The following is a 15963-nucleotide window of genomic DNA, read 5'->3' on the forward strand; positions in this document are numbered from 1 at the left end:
CAGTCCAGCTCATCACATAGCAGCTAATACATGCATTTCTTCCAGACCAGCTCAGTTTGCTGTTCCACGGATAAAAATGAATGGCATTGGGAGGCAGTACTTTTGCTCCCACTGAATTTTCCCTTCTATGATAGTTTTAATTCCCATCCAGATTCTCATGAAAACTGTAATATATCCAAGCACTGCTACAAAGAGTTGTCGCTGAAGACCCTAATTTCTGCCAGCATGACAACAACTCCAGGTAATACAGGAATCCATAGACAGAGCCGGTGCAAAAAAGTAAGATATAAAAGATCCTTTAGCTACAAGAAAAAGAAAATGAGACACATAAGAGATTTAGTAAAGTATTTAGTTTCCATTTCTTCCTAGAGGAATGCCACAAAGATGGCAATACTGTTCTGTGTATGCAAACTGTAAAAGAACAGAGAAGTATATCAAACCAGTGTTTACTCTGTATTTTAGCTTCAAGCTCTGGTAAAACTGGAATAAACTGGAACGGGAAATGCTTGGTAATTCATCATTATTGAATGACCCATAGATCAACCCCTGAAATTTAACAACAAACCTAAAGGTTGGTGTAGCTTAGGGCAAATAATTGAAATAATATTTTATGCTCCATTTCCATGCTGGAAACCTTACAAGGCACAAAGATCAATACTCAGCATGATAGATGGATGGTTTTGAAAGCTTCAAAAGTCATCTGGCTGACTTCAAGTTCATGAGATATGAGAAATGTATCAACCATCGCACAATTCTGCCATTAATTTTGCAAACTCACCTACTATGTTTTTGTGGAAAAGAACAAAAGGATTTGTGACTTGCCTGTGTAATAACTTCCAAAACGTGGGGAGGCAGCTCAGCTGTTTTCTAACTCCTCAAACTTTCTTCAGATCTAAAAAGCTCCAAATTTCAGAACATATTTATTCTATGCTAGGAGTTTAATTTGTGAAAGGAAATTATACTGAAAAAAACAGGGTAAAGTCAAAGGGGCTGTTTTGTTCTGAAGGTTGTCTGCAATGTACAAACTGAGGGAAGGATGGTCTGGTTCTCTCAGGGTGCACAGGAAACACATGGAAGTAGAAGAAAGGAACAATTATTAATCTGACTTTCTCACTGGCTACCCCAGAGAACACCTTGGCAAAAGAAAAGAGCTAACTGCTCAATTTCATATAAGGTTGTTAGGATTTAGTATTTTACCAGTGAAGACTTCTGCACTTTTTGTTCATTATAGCAGTACTTAAAAATTAGTTCAGATATCTAGAAATGTAGTAATTAACTCAGAGGGTTTATAGTTATTCTGGTACAAAAGGTACACCTTCTCTATCAGCTCAGTAAATTGTCTTTTTTCCTGATGAGATATAACTTCGATGATGACGGACAAGTTTATGTACTGTAGTAGGAACAGGGTAGCGTGCCTTCACTCCACAGTGAGCAAAAGCGTATGAAATGATCAGAACTGCCTCTCATAGCAGAGATACATCCACCGTGTCCTATACTTTGTACAGAATGTAATGGTGTATAGAAATTCTATAGACCATGTTATGGAATCTTCCTTTCTACTGTTCCCCATTTAAGCCTTCACTGAAGCATAGGCCAGAATCAGGTCTTTCAGTAACCTAGATGAGAGCATTACACAAGCAATTAACTGCACATGAATGAAGAGCTCTTGATAAGTGGATGTTAATAGTTCCCGGTTATTGTTCAAATGAGCATAATTTAACTTCTTAAGATATAAGGAGTTGAACTATTCCAGCTGATGATGATCAAGGTTACATGAATACCATCAGCATATCCTACTTTATCATTACACACTCCATCTACTCTCACGCTGGATATTACCCTTTACATTTCTCCTCTCTGCCTGTTTAGCTCCACACCTGTTTGCTTCCAGTCTTGCAAAGTACACTGATGGAAAGGGAAGATTCGCAATCACAACATTGTCTTGTAAAGCAGAAGAGCCTCCCTGCCAGTGAAGAGACTTCCAACACATACGGTTTTTTTAAATCATAAAGCACTTCTAACATGAGCAGTAAACTGCAAGTATAAACATAGGAGTCTAAATTCTATGTAATCTACAAATCTACAGTTTGTAAGCAGCAACATATTTGATGGTTTAAGTTAATAAAACATTATCTAGAAAACCAAATGTTATTTAAACATAAGATCTACTGTACAGTCAACAAAGTACAATTGGAAAGAGTACCATAGTAGGACAACAAAGGAACATGCAGAGAAGACCCATATCTGAAGATTTAGGTTAGCAATGAAAAGCTCCACAAAGAAAGAATCTCCAAAAAGAGATCGTTAGTCAGCCCTTAAATGTGATCTAGGATGGAAGGCTGAATTGCCTTCACCTGTGCTCCCATGGCTGAACCAGTCTTTGCCACAGGTGATCAATCAGTGGTTCAGGCCGTGACTCAGCAGTTCCCATGCAATATACTGATGAAGTAGATAAGGCTGGAAAATTCACCTGCTTCAGCCTAAGTCCACAGGATTGACTCCAACTCCAGTCTTAATGAATTTCCATACCCTCATTCTCAGCTTCAGCATTTACATTATAGCTGGAAGTAAAACTGTCCACACTGAAGCCTTTCCACATGTTTGGAGCAGATCTTGTGGCTTATCATCAATATATGTTACTTCTGTACAAAACTTAATTTGGGAATAAACACTTAGCATTGAGTAGTTTGAAACAGGGCAGCAAAGCTTCACAGTCCTCTCAATGTGGAGCATCTGCATTCATTTAAATATCTTGTTTTAAAGAAAAATAAAGTAGATCCATGAAAACAGAGGTAGAATATTATTTTGCCAAGTTAAATAATCTCTCAAGATACCTCTTTCTCTTAAATAGTTTCAAGGGATGTAGCTATGAGGATTATGAATCAGATTAGCTTGAGGGGAAAAAAAAAAAATCGTGGAGAAAATTGACATAGAATATTTTCTGGACCAATCACCTACATTTTTCATTCTGTAACAGCTTTACCTTCCTGTTTTGTTTTATACTGTAAATTAAGTTATAATTTTAAGTTTTAATTCCCAGCATACCATTCATTAACTTCAATGTAGATGGGAGGATTCCAAAGGATAAAGCTGTCAGAGTTTCTCAGCTACATAGCAATAAGAATTTTTAGCAAAATCAAAACTGTCTGTTTTTCTCTAACTTGTTCTGAGTAACAATTAAATTGCAAAGCAGAAAGAAAGAAAAGAAGCCTTAGGCAAGCACTTCAACCCAACTGGTTGAACTGCTTATTAACATCTGCAAACAAGCTCCTATAATGAGAAGTGTCATAGAAGTGACACAGTTGTCATTGACAGAGAGAGATATGAAAAGCTGTTAAGATAAACATTTTTAACCAGATCCTTTGTACTTTTGGAAAATAATAACCGTAAAGCACAGTGAGGTTTACTAGCGGTATTGTTGGATGCAGTCTAGATATTTTTTTTAATTTCTGTTTATACAGATTGAAATTTGTTTTTTCCTGGCCTCCTTCAATCCATCACCATGAAAGAAGATAGACAAATACTAAGTATCAGTTTTTTTAATTACAGTTCTGACATGTTTCTAAATAAAACTTCATCTAGAATGTACGGGTTTGTCAAGGCAACCAGCAGAACGTGTTTTCTCATGAAATTAGGCATTTGGAAAAGAAAAAATATGAATTAGTATATAATGTTATCTTTATGACTGGAAATATGTATCTGATTTACTGTTTAATTTTTGTTACTTACATGAAAAGGTGATGTGCTTTAAAATTCCTGACAGATAAGAGCTTTGTCTTGTGTTTCATCATTCCTCAACCCAGAGGATTTCAAAGGAATTTGCTGCTTTTGTCACATCATCATCCTTCTGCAATAGAAGAGAATTGTGGAGGATGGGAAAGGAAGTTTAACATTTGTTTCTGGATGTAAATCCCTCTCAGATGACTTTAACTGCAGTGAGTCTTGAACCATACACATACAGAATTTATTCTGCTCAGCAGTAGTAGTAGTGATATGTGCAAAGCAGATATCTCTTTTTAAAAAAAATCTGGCATTTTATCCTTAAATATGGAAAAATAGCTGCTAAAATTCCAAATTCCAAAAAAAAATGGCTGCTCTGCAACTGCTAGTTATAAACTAGAAGACAGACCAGCGTCTCCCATCTGGTGGGCAGGATAAATCCTCTTCTGATTTTAATTTTTTTTACTCGCTAAGAAAATGTCTCTGTGGTTCTTATATATATTAAAAAAACAAAAAAAAACAACAAAAAAAAAAGTACATATAGGAATATAGGATTGTTTTGCTTGCTTTTGAGATTTAGCTGAAGTTTTTTCACATCGCAGCTATTAGCTAAAAAGAGAACTGGATCCAGCTGATAGCTCCACCATCAGAATTTTCATGCAGATGAGCTTAAATGGCAGGTGTGAGGATTTGTAGTGGAATCTGTTATAAGACTGAAGGAAAGTTAACCTATCTTTTGTATCGTAGCTGCTCATCCAGACATATTCAGATATTCCCTTGTTCTGGCAATCCTGCTTGTTTCTTTCACTGTAAATTTGTCTTATTCTTTTTTCAACACCCATCACAAACTCCGTGACCTTTTTCTTCTTTAAAATATTCTTCCCTTGAGCCAGGTCCTTCCTCAGGTTTATCCTCTGTCATAAAAAAGGTTATCAGCAGTTTCTTCCTATTTTTTACTGGGTAGCTGTAGATCTGACACTTTATTAAACAGTTTACATTAATTTTCTGGAGAGGCATAGTTTATTGGTCCACTGATGCAGACCTAGGGAACTGATTACAAAAGTGAGTTTTCAGCTTTCCTAGACTGTACCACAACTTCATTCACAAAAGTAAACTGAGAGAAATAGCTAGCTTCCAAATGAAAGCGTGGCACACATATATATATATATGTAATATATATAATATATAATTTATAATATATAATAATAATATATAATATTCTAGTAGATCATTAGCATTCATACATAACTAACTAGGCTTAAATTCACAAAGAGTGAATTTTAGCAGTTACTTGGACTGGTAGCTACCCTGCCAATATAATATAATTATAGACAGAGACCTTGATGAATAAACTACCCAAATGGGATCTCCACTCCCCATCTATTAAATATGATAATAACATTACTTACTGTAGTCCTTAGATGATTTTTTATAGTGAGACATCTTGATCTTTGTGAAAGAATGTGTGTTTCTACAAATCCGTCTGCATGAAAACAAAGGGTATCTTTTCAAGGCCAGAAACTGCTCCTGTTTACAAAGGACAGCATTAGTAATGGATATATATAGATCATGGGTGGGATATAAGGATATTAATAGAAGAAACATATTTGATTGTTTTAATGAGAAAGATAATATTTCCTTTGAAATTCTAATTGTTTTTGTTATATTTTATGTTGTGAATTAGTTATCTATTTCTAGTGATTCTTACCAAGGCAGTAAAGATACACTGTGCCCTACTGTTCAAAAGGAATAGGTGAAGTTAAGAGATAATTTATGCAAAGTAATGTCAAAAGTACAAATTACAAGTTCAGCCACTTTTGAAGGCAGATATTCTATTGGTTCTTTAAAAGAGGGAATTATATACCTGCTTATAGAGAGCAATAAATTTCCTTCTAAAAAAAAACACAAAACAAAGTAGTTTCTGAGCTCTTAAGTACAAGAATTATGCTTAATTCATGATAAAGTGACAGCACCAATAGTAACATTTAATGTTCCCAATATTGTCGTGTTACAATAAATCAAACTGTTAGAAGCTTTAAGACTCTATTTTTCTTTCTGAAAAGAGAGTGCTTTAATTTGAGTGAACGATAGCTCATGATTAAGAAGCAGCTTACTGATAGTGAATGTATGAATTTGTGTCTCTTTAGCAGTCACAGAGAACTGCATGCATATTTTATAAAGTATGCAATGCATTTATCTGCCAGCATGCCAATTATCATTCTGGGACTTTATCAGTATGATAGGAGTTAGAGAGGCCAAGTTTACAGGTAGAAATAATGATTTAATGATTGTTTGGAATATGTCTGCTATCTTGCTTCGAAGTGGTGTATTTTTTCTTGTTAGTACATGGAGCTTTCAATTATAATGGTAAAGGAAGAAATTCAAATCAAAAGATAACATGCCTGGCAGTAGTCACTCTGCATAAAACTCCTTTTTTTGCACCTGCACATCTCAAAGTGTTGAAAAGAATGAACAATTCTATGTCTGCCACTGATAAAGAATTTGCAAGTAGGAAAATAATGCTTTTGATAACAGTATTTATATTTCATTATTTTGTTTATTCAAAACTAGTTACAAATGAAGCTTCCCACATGCTGAATACTTTGTAAGTACTAAATAACAGTCACCATTCACTAAATAGGAACTAGTCCTTCTGAAATAGATGGTCAAGGATAAGATGAAGAGAGAAAACAGGATAACGCTAATTCTACTAGAATTATATTGAGAAATTAAGACATTAATGGGAAGATCAAGAAAAAAAAATCTTCTGAATTTCTTAGGAAAAAACAACATGGATTAATATCTCAAGTCTCAGGATGGCCTCTGTCTATCTTTCCTGTTCCTCTTGATACTTTATTGTTCATTGAAATACTTGAAAAGGAAATACAGGCTCTGAAATCCAAAGATTAAGGTGACAAATGGAAAGACTGCAACTCATTTGGTCTTTTCTGGGGAAAGAATTGACTTACTCTAAATTTTAATAAATATTTTCTAGCTTCAAACAACGTTTCTTTTTAGGCAGGAGCTTTCTCTTAAGCCTTTCTTAACAGCACCTACTCACATTCTTGCATGATTTGTGAGTCTTGTTCATCTTGTTCATTCTCTCCCCTTGCAACAAACTGGAATGCTAGACTTCAGACTCAGCACTGGATGTTCTGCCAGTTGGTGGCACTGGTGAACAAAGGAAGTGCAGCTGATGTTGCGGTTGGGTTGGGACAATCCCAGGTGTGTATACAAACTGGAAGGAGAACTCATTTAGAACAGTCCTGCAGAAGAGGATCTGGGGGGTCCTGGTGGATGAAAAGCTTGACACTAGCCAGTATTGTGTGCTTCTGGCCCAGGTGGCCAACACTATCCTGGGCTGCATCAAAAGAAGTGTGGCTAGCAGGGTGAGGGAAGTAATTGTCGCCCTCTGCTTTGCCCTCATGAGGCCCTATTTGAAATACTATGTTCAGGCCTGGGGCACCCAGTACAGAAAGGATGTTAAGCTAATTAAACAGATGCAGAGGAAATGAAAATGATCAGATGGCTGGAGAACCTCTCCTATAAAGAAAGGTTGAGGAAGATGGGCTTGTTTATCTTGGAAAAGAGAAGACTGCAGGGAGAACTCATTGCGGCATTCCAGTGCTTGAGAAGAGCTTATAATCAGAAAGAAAACAGACTTTTTGCCCAATTTGATAGTGATAGGACAAGGAGGCACAGTTTCAAACTAAAGGAGTGAGATTCAGACTAAATATAAGAAGGAAATTTCTTACTCAGAGGGTGATGAGGTTCTGGCACTGGCTGTCCACAGAAGTTGTGGATGTCCCAACCCTGGAGGCATCCATGGCCAGGTTGGTTGTGGCTCAGGACAGCCTGGCAGGTGAGGGGCCAACCAACTCACCACCTGCTGTGGGTTGAGAGTAGATGATCTTTAAGATCCCTTCCAATCCAAGCCATTCTGTGATGTTATGTAGGACAAGATCCACTGAAGGATTTAGCTGCTATAAAATGGAGAATCAGATATCCTCTGACAGAGACAGGAACTGAACCTGGCTACTCACTGTTATCCATGAGCACTTCATCTTGAGGAACTGAATTTTAGTGGGTCACCCTGCAACTCATGATTAGAAAAGATCATGACACTTTTCCCTGTACTCTGTCCTCCTTAGGAGTATAGTGTTTTTAGATATTTGTTATCTTAGGTAGTTTCAGACAGGAGGTCCCACAATCTGACTAATTTAATCTGATGGTTGCAGGGACTGTTCTCCAGTTTTTCAACATTGTGTTACATCTGAACTACCATGTTCTCTCCTCTTTTTTACTTTAATATTTTTCAGTTTTTTAACAGTCTAGATGAAAGGATTACTTAATAGTAGCTGCCAAAATAAAGGATAAGAGATTGAGAGCAAGAGAAATTTGAAAGAAAAAACAATGAATTTAGCAGTTGCTGGTATTTATCTCAGATCAACCCATTTCAGCCTTCAGTGGACCTTGCAACCACCGTGGTGTTTCACATCCATTTGTCAAGTTCCAAAACTTGTAGTTTGATTAATTCATTTTTGCAGCCCCACACCACTTCTGACAGGTAGTATTATCAACTCTATTTTATACAAGCAGACCTCAGGTATGAAGAGGCCTAATGTTTTGTGCCTGGTCACACTGAATGATGAGGAAATGTTTGGAATTAATGTCAGCTCTTCAGACTTTCTGTCCTCTGCATTAAGACTTACCAATGCAGATGGGAGAAAATGTAGAAAAGCTCTTGTGTGTGTCAATTTGCATATTTTCTATGTTTTTTACCATTAAACTACCTGTTTGGCATCTTATATTAGAGGTTCCTTGTGTTGGAAAAAATTCTCTGCCAGGCTAACCTACTTATAACTTCCAAAGCAACACTTTGGCTAAATGTGAGACTAGTTTTTTTGAATGATGCACATGCAATTTTTTATTTTAAAAAATCCTTCTTTCCTCTTAGCTTCATCTTCCCCATGCTCACAACCCGGCTATGATTTACAGAGCACCAAAATATTTTATCAGACCTGAACTGGAATACAGCAGCTTTGCCACATGACCAAATTTGTTAGCAAAAGATAAATCAACATGTCAGACAAAAATACAGGGAAGATAACACAAATGGTAAATGTGGAAGGCCTCCCTAATGGGAGGGGCTGGATTTTGCAGGGGGACATTAATGATCGATGGTGCAGAAAAGAGAGTTTCCTTTGCAATGATGTTACATTGCCTTTAAATAGAGTAGTAGGGTGAGGGAAGAAGGAAGAGAGAAGAAAGGGGGAAAAAACGTGATTTAGTTCTAAGACATATGATATGCAAGGTTGTGATTTTTGAACTGCTTTGCCTCTAAGATTAACATTAACTCAGACTGACATTTTTCACCAACCTTTATGCAGGGAAAGGAATAGTCTGAAGAACTTTCTAACATGTTTATGAATTGCTAGCATGCTTGAAATAGAAAGGCTAGATCACGATGTTTGTTAATGGAAGTTGGACTATTCACATACTCATAAGAATACTAGCAGGCAATTAAATTAAGGAAGTAATAAGTGTAAACCAACCCTAAAACTCTTTAAGAAAACACTTTCAGCTTAAGGCAGGCACAAACTAGGTATTTTACATATCCAAACACCTACAAGCCCAGCAACTGCTACTTAATGTTCAGCAATGAATTGGAGAGCCCAAAATATAGAATACTTTGTGCCCTGCTCTCAGACCTCTGAACTCCAGGAGATGGACAAGCTGCTGATGCAGGAGAATGATACCATCAAGTCCAGAATATAAACTAAAGCCACAGGCACTGATGAAACTACACTCTTCCCAGATTGTCCTCTATTGCTTAATTCATAGTAACCAGGACATTCTTGCTTTGCTTTAATTTCACTGTGTATGTGGAGTACTAGTAGTAAGGCAGTGCCCCAGTACTGTCAACACAGTCAAAAGAGCCTGGACAATCAACGCCTTTACCAGAGAGACAGTCTACATTTCTTGTATCTAATTTAAATGTCTGAGTTAGTACCTGGCCTTCATACAGGCTGCATACAGGATAATCTGGGATGCTTCAGATACTCTGCCAAGACTCAGCTCATAATACAGAGAGTTGAAATGCTTAGTGTGGGCATCTTCTTTAAATGTGCAACCTATCTCACAGGCTCTTCACCGTGAGCAGGAGTTAGGAGGACAGTTCAAGTGTTTGGCTTTACCACAGCAAAGACAATTCACGTAAGCTTATTTTGGGAGCATAACAGTGACTGCACTGAGACAGACCAAAACGTCATTAAACTATTACTCTTAAGGAACACTGACAGATACCCAGAGAGTTCTTAGTGAATAACAAGATGATGAGAAGACAGTGATAATCCCCATACCTTCAATGTATGTCCCCAGTTCCCCAGTATATCATTATTATGTTATCAGGGGAGGGGAGAAGGGAAGGAAGTGAGTACTTCCCTTCAGCAGCAGCAGCATTTCTGTCAGAATATTATGAAACAAGGATGAAAACATTTTTTTCTTTCTTTTTTTTTTTTTTTTTTTTTTTAAATTATCTTGGTTTACTTACATAAAAATCTTCTCTTTAAATCCCTTGTAATAAAATTATAGTGCAGGAATCCAGGTGCAAAAAACATTATTGTTACTCTCTGATCAAATCACTCATTAGAGAATATCACTTTCTCTATAACTCTGCTGCAGTACTTAGAAAGAATGCACAGTATATGAATGTGTTTTTCAATCACTTTTCTCCCACTGGAGGAGCTACAAATATCCATTCCTATTATAAAAGGCAATTTAGAAAAAATAATATGTTGCTCTTTTCCCCTCTACAACTACATGCCAAAAGACAGAGGGGATAAAGATATTAAGTACTAAAGCATGCATAATAACTACGTAAGAATTAACAGAATTGTGCTAGAAAGTGTCAGCAACTGAGTAAGAAAGATGTAATTCAAAGTTAAATTCAAACAAAAAAAACAACAACAAAGGAATTTTTGTGAGAAGGGATGATTGAATGCAGCAATAAAGAGAGAATTGAGACAATAACTAGAGGCTGCATGGCTGGACATATTTAAAACAAAAATACAGTCATTCTCAATATGAACATAAAAATGGGAGCGGAAGGTGTGAGAGTCCATTGCAGCAAATATCCAATATAAATTCTGTAATAAAAGAATGGCATCTGGATTTTACAGTGCTAACATCAAACTGTAAAGGTCTGACTGGGGCAGTCCTGGTTTTCAATGCCAGCCTGCTGTTTCAAAAACCCTCTGCATATATGATACTTATAAAATCCAAAAAACATTGCTTAAAGACAAATGAGGAATAACCCGATAAATATAGCCCTAGATAAGTCATCTCAGATTTTACACAAATGGCCCAGTGAATACTGGGGCTTGTTTCCAAAAGTTGCAGTTCATTATTGATGGACATTAGGGTCAAATGAACAAGTCATTATTTCCAGCAATTTCTTAGTCTCTGTAGGTTAACTTTTGATCTGTTTGGAGCAACTTCACTAATTTGGAGCTTTTGCTGTTTGGTTTCATGTTTGCTTTTCTGAATATGTGTTTACCTATTGAAAATGCAGCACAAGAATTCTGAAGAGAAACATGTCACACTTCATGTTGAATAGATGTAATTTTTAGAACCAGTCTCCAGGTCAAAATATGAACTTTTGCTTTTTTCATAGCATTAGTGAGAACAGAAGGTTATTCTAAGAAATGCCTCCTGTTAAGATTAGAGTATTATGGATTATAAATTCTCAGATAGTAGAAGCAGAGTTTTATCACGTTTAATAAAAGCAAAATATCTGGAGAAGGTAAAGGGAAGGATTTTCCTGCTTCTTTCACACGTCCAGGTAGGTGGACTTGGTCTTTGCTTAATGTTCTGTTCTACTACATGAATAAGTTCATTCCATCTTCCTTCGTATTCTCTTCGACTAGCCTTCTCCTTGAGCACTTCTCTTTTTTTTTTTTTCCTAATACATGGTGTCATGCAGACTTCCTTTTCTCCTCCCATACCCTTTCTATTTTGGAAAATTCTGTAAAATTTCAAAGGTGTACATCCCTCATAGTGAAAGACTTAACTATCTAAGAATGCCACAAAACTTAATTACTGAAGTCCTCATTATTGTCTATGATCATCTGTACTATCACATGGTAGTCTCTGATTAGAAAGATGAGCAATCTGGAAAATTAATAGTTCACAATGACCATTCAACAAAACTAATGAAGCACTGGAATGAAACTAAGGGACGAGGTAGATTTTCTATGATTTGAATATTTAAATCAAGGTTAGTCACAGCACTTGATCTCAGGGTAAGGGTTACATGGTCTTCTTCCATCCAGGACATAGGGTTATCTGGAGATAGATTCTTCTGGATTTAGAGAGTAGAAGTTCTCCTATCTTAAAATGTCCTGGATTGAAAAGGACCTCAAAGATCATTTGGTTTCAACCCCCTGCTATGTTCAGGGCTACCAACCGCTAGACCAGGCTGCCCAGAGTCACATCCAGCCTTGCTTTGAATATCTTCAGGGATGGGGCATCCACAGCCTCCCTGGACAACCTGTTCCAGTCAGTCACCACCCTCTGAGTGAGAAACATCCTCCTAATATCCAACCTAAATCTCCCCTGTCTTAGTTTAAAACCATTCCCCCTTATCCTATCACTAACAACTCCTTAAACAGTTGTTAAATCCTCCTCCTAATTAGGCATATATGCATTTAAATGGAAGAGGGAGCAGAAGCATTTCAGTCTGGATTACTGTGGTGGTGAGCTAAGTTTTAGAAATTCTTCTAAATTCTTTCCTCTCCCCAACAGCCACAGTTCTTTGATCATTTCAGTAACTGGGTATACAGCCCAACAATATGGTTGCCCTGGGACTGCACTGAGATGTGACAGAGACATATCCTAGTGGCTTAGAGGAAAAGAACAAGCAAATTGGACTTCGTAAGCAGCAGTACCGGCTTCATTACCCAAAATAGTAGCTAACACAACAAAATAAGAGAGAAAGAGAGGAAGAAGTGATAATGTCATATATACTCCCACAGTAGGATGATATCATGGTGTGTCTCTCATAGTTCTGACAGACTAGCTGAAGACCCACAGCAGAGGGAGGTCTCTAGCAAATGTGTCATTTGGAAGGCTGGATTCTTTACAGGAAGGTTAAAGGATTTGGGTGACAAATGCTGAAGCATACAGGAAGGTATCTTGCCATTAAGGATAAGATTAGTATGCCAAAGGACTTATTCCTTATATTCTTACTTTCAGTTTTGCATTTTGTATCTAGGAGCCTGACTTTATTTATTTATTTGCTATTAAGGTTCTCAGTTTTACAGTGGGGTCAGGTACACTAAGTTAAGCTGATTTCCAATACTACAAAAACGAAGCAGCATACATGATGGACCACGAGTAATCAGCACTGCCAAACCCATAACTTCTAACTGACTGTTGTGTTGCTAAATAGAAGTAGCTGAACTTGATTGCTCTTTTCATACTCCTGAAGACCTCTACTGTGAGCCTCTCCTTCTGCATGACAAAGCAGATATTTCTCTAGTTAAATTTGTTGATCCAGTTTGTTGTCAGGGAACCCCAGTCCTAACATTTCTAAATAACTTGATTCATGGTATGATTCTTTATGACGAATAAGCAAGCAATATGCTGTCTTTTGGCCTCCTGAGGTATTGTAACAGGATTATTGAATTTTACATTATTGACCCATCAATAATGATTCAATACTAACTCCAGCAGAAATGTGCAGGAGAGAGAGATGACTGTGTCTGCTACAGTACAGTTCCAGTTTGAGACATGTCTGATTACTGTAGCATTACAAATGAAAAAGAAGGTATATAAAGAACACTTCCTTACCTTTTTTGACTTCTGTCAACAAGTAGTTCAAGATCATCAGCTGCTCAAATAAAAAAAAACCAAAAACACATCAAAAAGGACAAGTAAAAAAAACCTGAGTTTTCACTGTTGCTGTCAGCCTGCAGCTATTATAAATGAGTCATTTATAAGTATGTAATTTACTGAATGTGTATAGAAGCACATTTAATGCTGCTACAAAGGCAGCTTGGATGTTTAATGAGGTTTTTATAGCACATTGTGCTAAGTTTAATGCAGGTGTGTAGGTATAGCTTCCTCAGCAATCACTAAGGATTGGTTAAAGGTGTTCTCTTTCGATTGTAAGCCTGAAAAAAGTGTATTTAAATAGGGCTCTGGGTAAATTTACATAATTATTTTAAACCTTTCCATGTCTATTTTTTAGACTTGATTATTTTAGTAATATATGTAGGCTACATTAGTTATGATGTGTTTTTGGAGTAGTTTTTGTTCTTATTTTTGTTTTAAAGGTAACAACGCTATCAAGATGAATAAAAAAATACTGGTTAATGCATGGCCAGGTCTTTCAGGAAAATGATGAGAGACATCCTAGGGAGAAGGGTCTACTGAACATAAAAAAATACATTTTCAGTTTTGTTGATTTTAAAAACACATTTATGTCAAAACTGTATGCTGGCTAATAAAATCTGTTCTCTTCAAAACCTCCCCTCCCCACCACTACCACCTTGGTATTTTAAAATCCTCTTGTGGTGACTAGGGTCAAAATCCTGTCAACACATAGACAAATTCCTAATCTTTCTAACAAACCCATTGATTTCTTTAAAGAAATCTACTGCAGCATAGTGCAGCACATGCATAAGTGTTTGCAAGGTTGGAGCCCAGATGATCATTTCCAGATGAGTGTGTATTGTAAAGAGAGTGGTGGAAGCAGGAGCCCAAGGTTACATCATCCAGCAGTATCATTTCCTGAGACAGAGTACAGAACAACTTTTATCACTGGATCTCAGGAAGAGCTACTGCTAAAATGTCTCAGAGGAACCTGAGAGATACCAGAGCAGTGGTCTTACCTGCTGATCCTGAAGGGATGCTGCTGACCAAGATGACAAAGCAGCAATAAATTATGCCTCTCAGGTACCAGATGTCACTCCCATCTTTACTGAAGAACTCATTTTTGTCTGACTCCACACACTAAATTTTTGCTCTGCAGGAGCAAGTGAGGACCACTGTAGATTTGGGGCAGAATCATCAGCTTTTGAAGTGTGCTTTCTTTAACAGAGGAAAATGCAAGTGTAAAACAAATTTTACATTTATTTCCTCTTCATTCAGAAGTAACTTTTGCTGATGATCCTGATCAAAATCACATCTGTTCACATTTTGTTCTGAGTGAGTGGAGATAGATAGTTGTTTTCACACTTGTCTGAGCAAGAATTCTAGAAATGGGCTGGCAGACAATAAATGCAGTTCCACATGGTGGTACATTTTACATTCTGAATTGAAGGTCCCTGCATCCTGGCAGAAAACTTCCAATCGGAAATGATCACAATTGATAAGGAAGCATTTCCTGGGTTATCAAAGCTAACATAGAAAAACAAAGAAAAGAAGGAGCAGACTAATATCACTAGAAAGAAAATATCAAGTTTGGAAAGGAGACAGTTGTATTCCTCTGAGATGTAGTTCTTGTTTGGATTTTTATCACCAGAAGAAGTAGCCATTTTTGGCCTTGGAACAGTCATACAAATAATCCCGAGAGCCAGACTTTTCTCCAGACTATGCATAAACCTGGAGAGAATAACATGAAACCTGGCAGTTTCACTGTATAGGGCTAACAAAGCTTTTTCTGGATTCTAGCTTATCATTATATGTCAACAGAATTCAAAACCTCAAAGTAAAATTTGACTTAAGCCATAGTGTTTAACATGTTTCTGAGTTTGTTCTCTGTTTGTTTGTTTGTATACAGTTCCCAGTTAGATTCAGAAATTAGATCATCATTTCCCAACTAAACTTTTTTCAAAGGCCCCAGAATTTTAGTGGATCTTTAAATATAAACTGACCTGCAATTCAGCTTTACTGTGCAGTATTGAGTCAAGTGAATTTCCATTATATGGTTTGGGCTTTTGCTGAGGATCCTTCACATCATGCTCCCTGAACATGCATACCTTCCTAATTCTGTTGTTTGCACAATTCTAGATAAAAGACAATAAATACAAAAATTATCTTATGAAAATTAGACAGTGCTGTCTCCCTTCATGTCTTTATTGCTATCAGGCAGCATGCAGCCTACTGTCAGACTGTTGCTGGCCACTGCAAATAGAATTTACAGGAGCAATCCAGAAAAAAAAAAAAAAAAAAAGAGAAGCAAAGTATGAGAAAGAATGGATTTTTACTGGATACTGAAACTAAGTAAACATGACATGT

Source organism: Coturnix japonica, chromosome 5, assembly GCF_054131305.1.
Source record: "Coturnix japonica strain WE chromosome 5, WE-NBRP24, whole genome shotgun sequence".
Taxonomy (NCBI): Eukaryota; Metazoa; Chordata; class Aves; order Galliformes; family Phasianidae; genus Coturnix; species Coturnix japonica.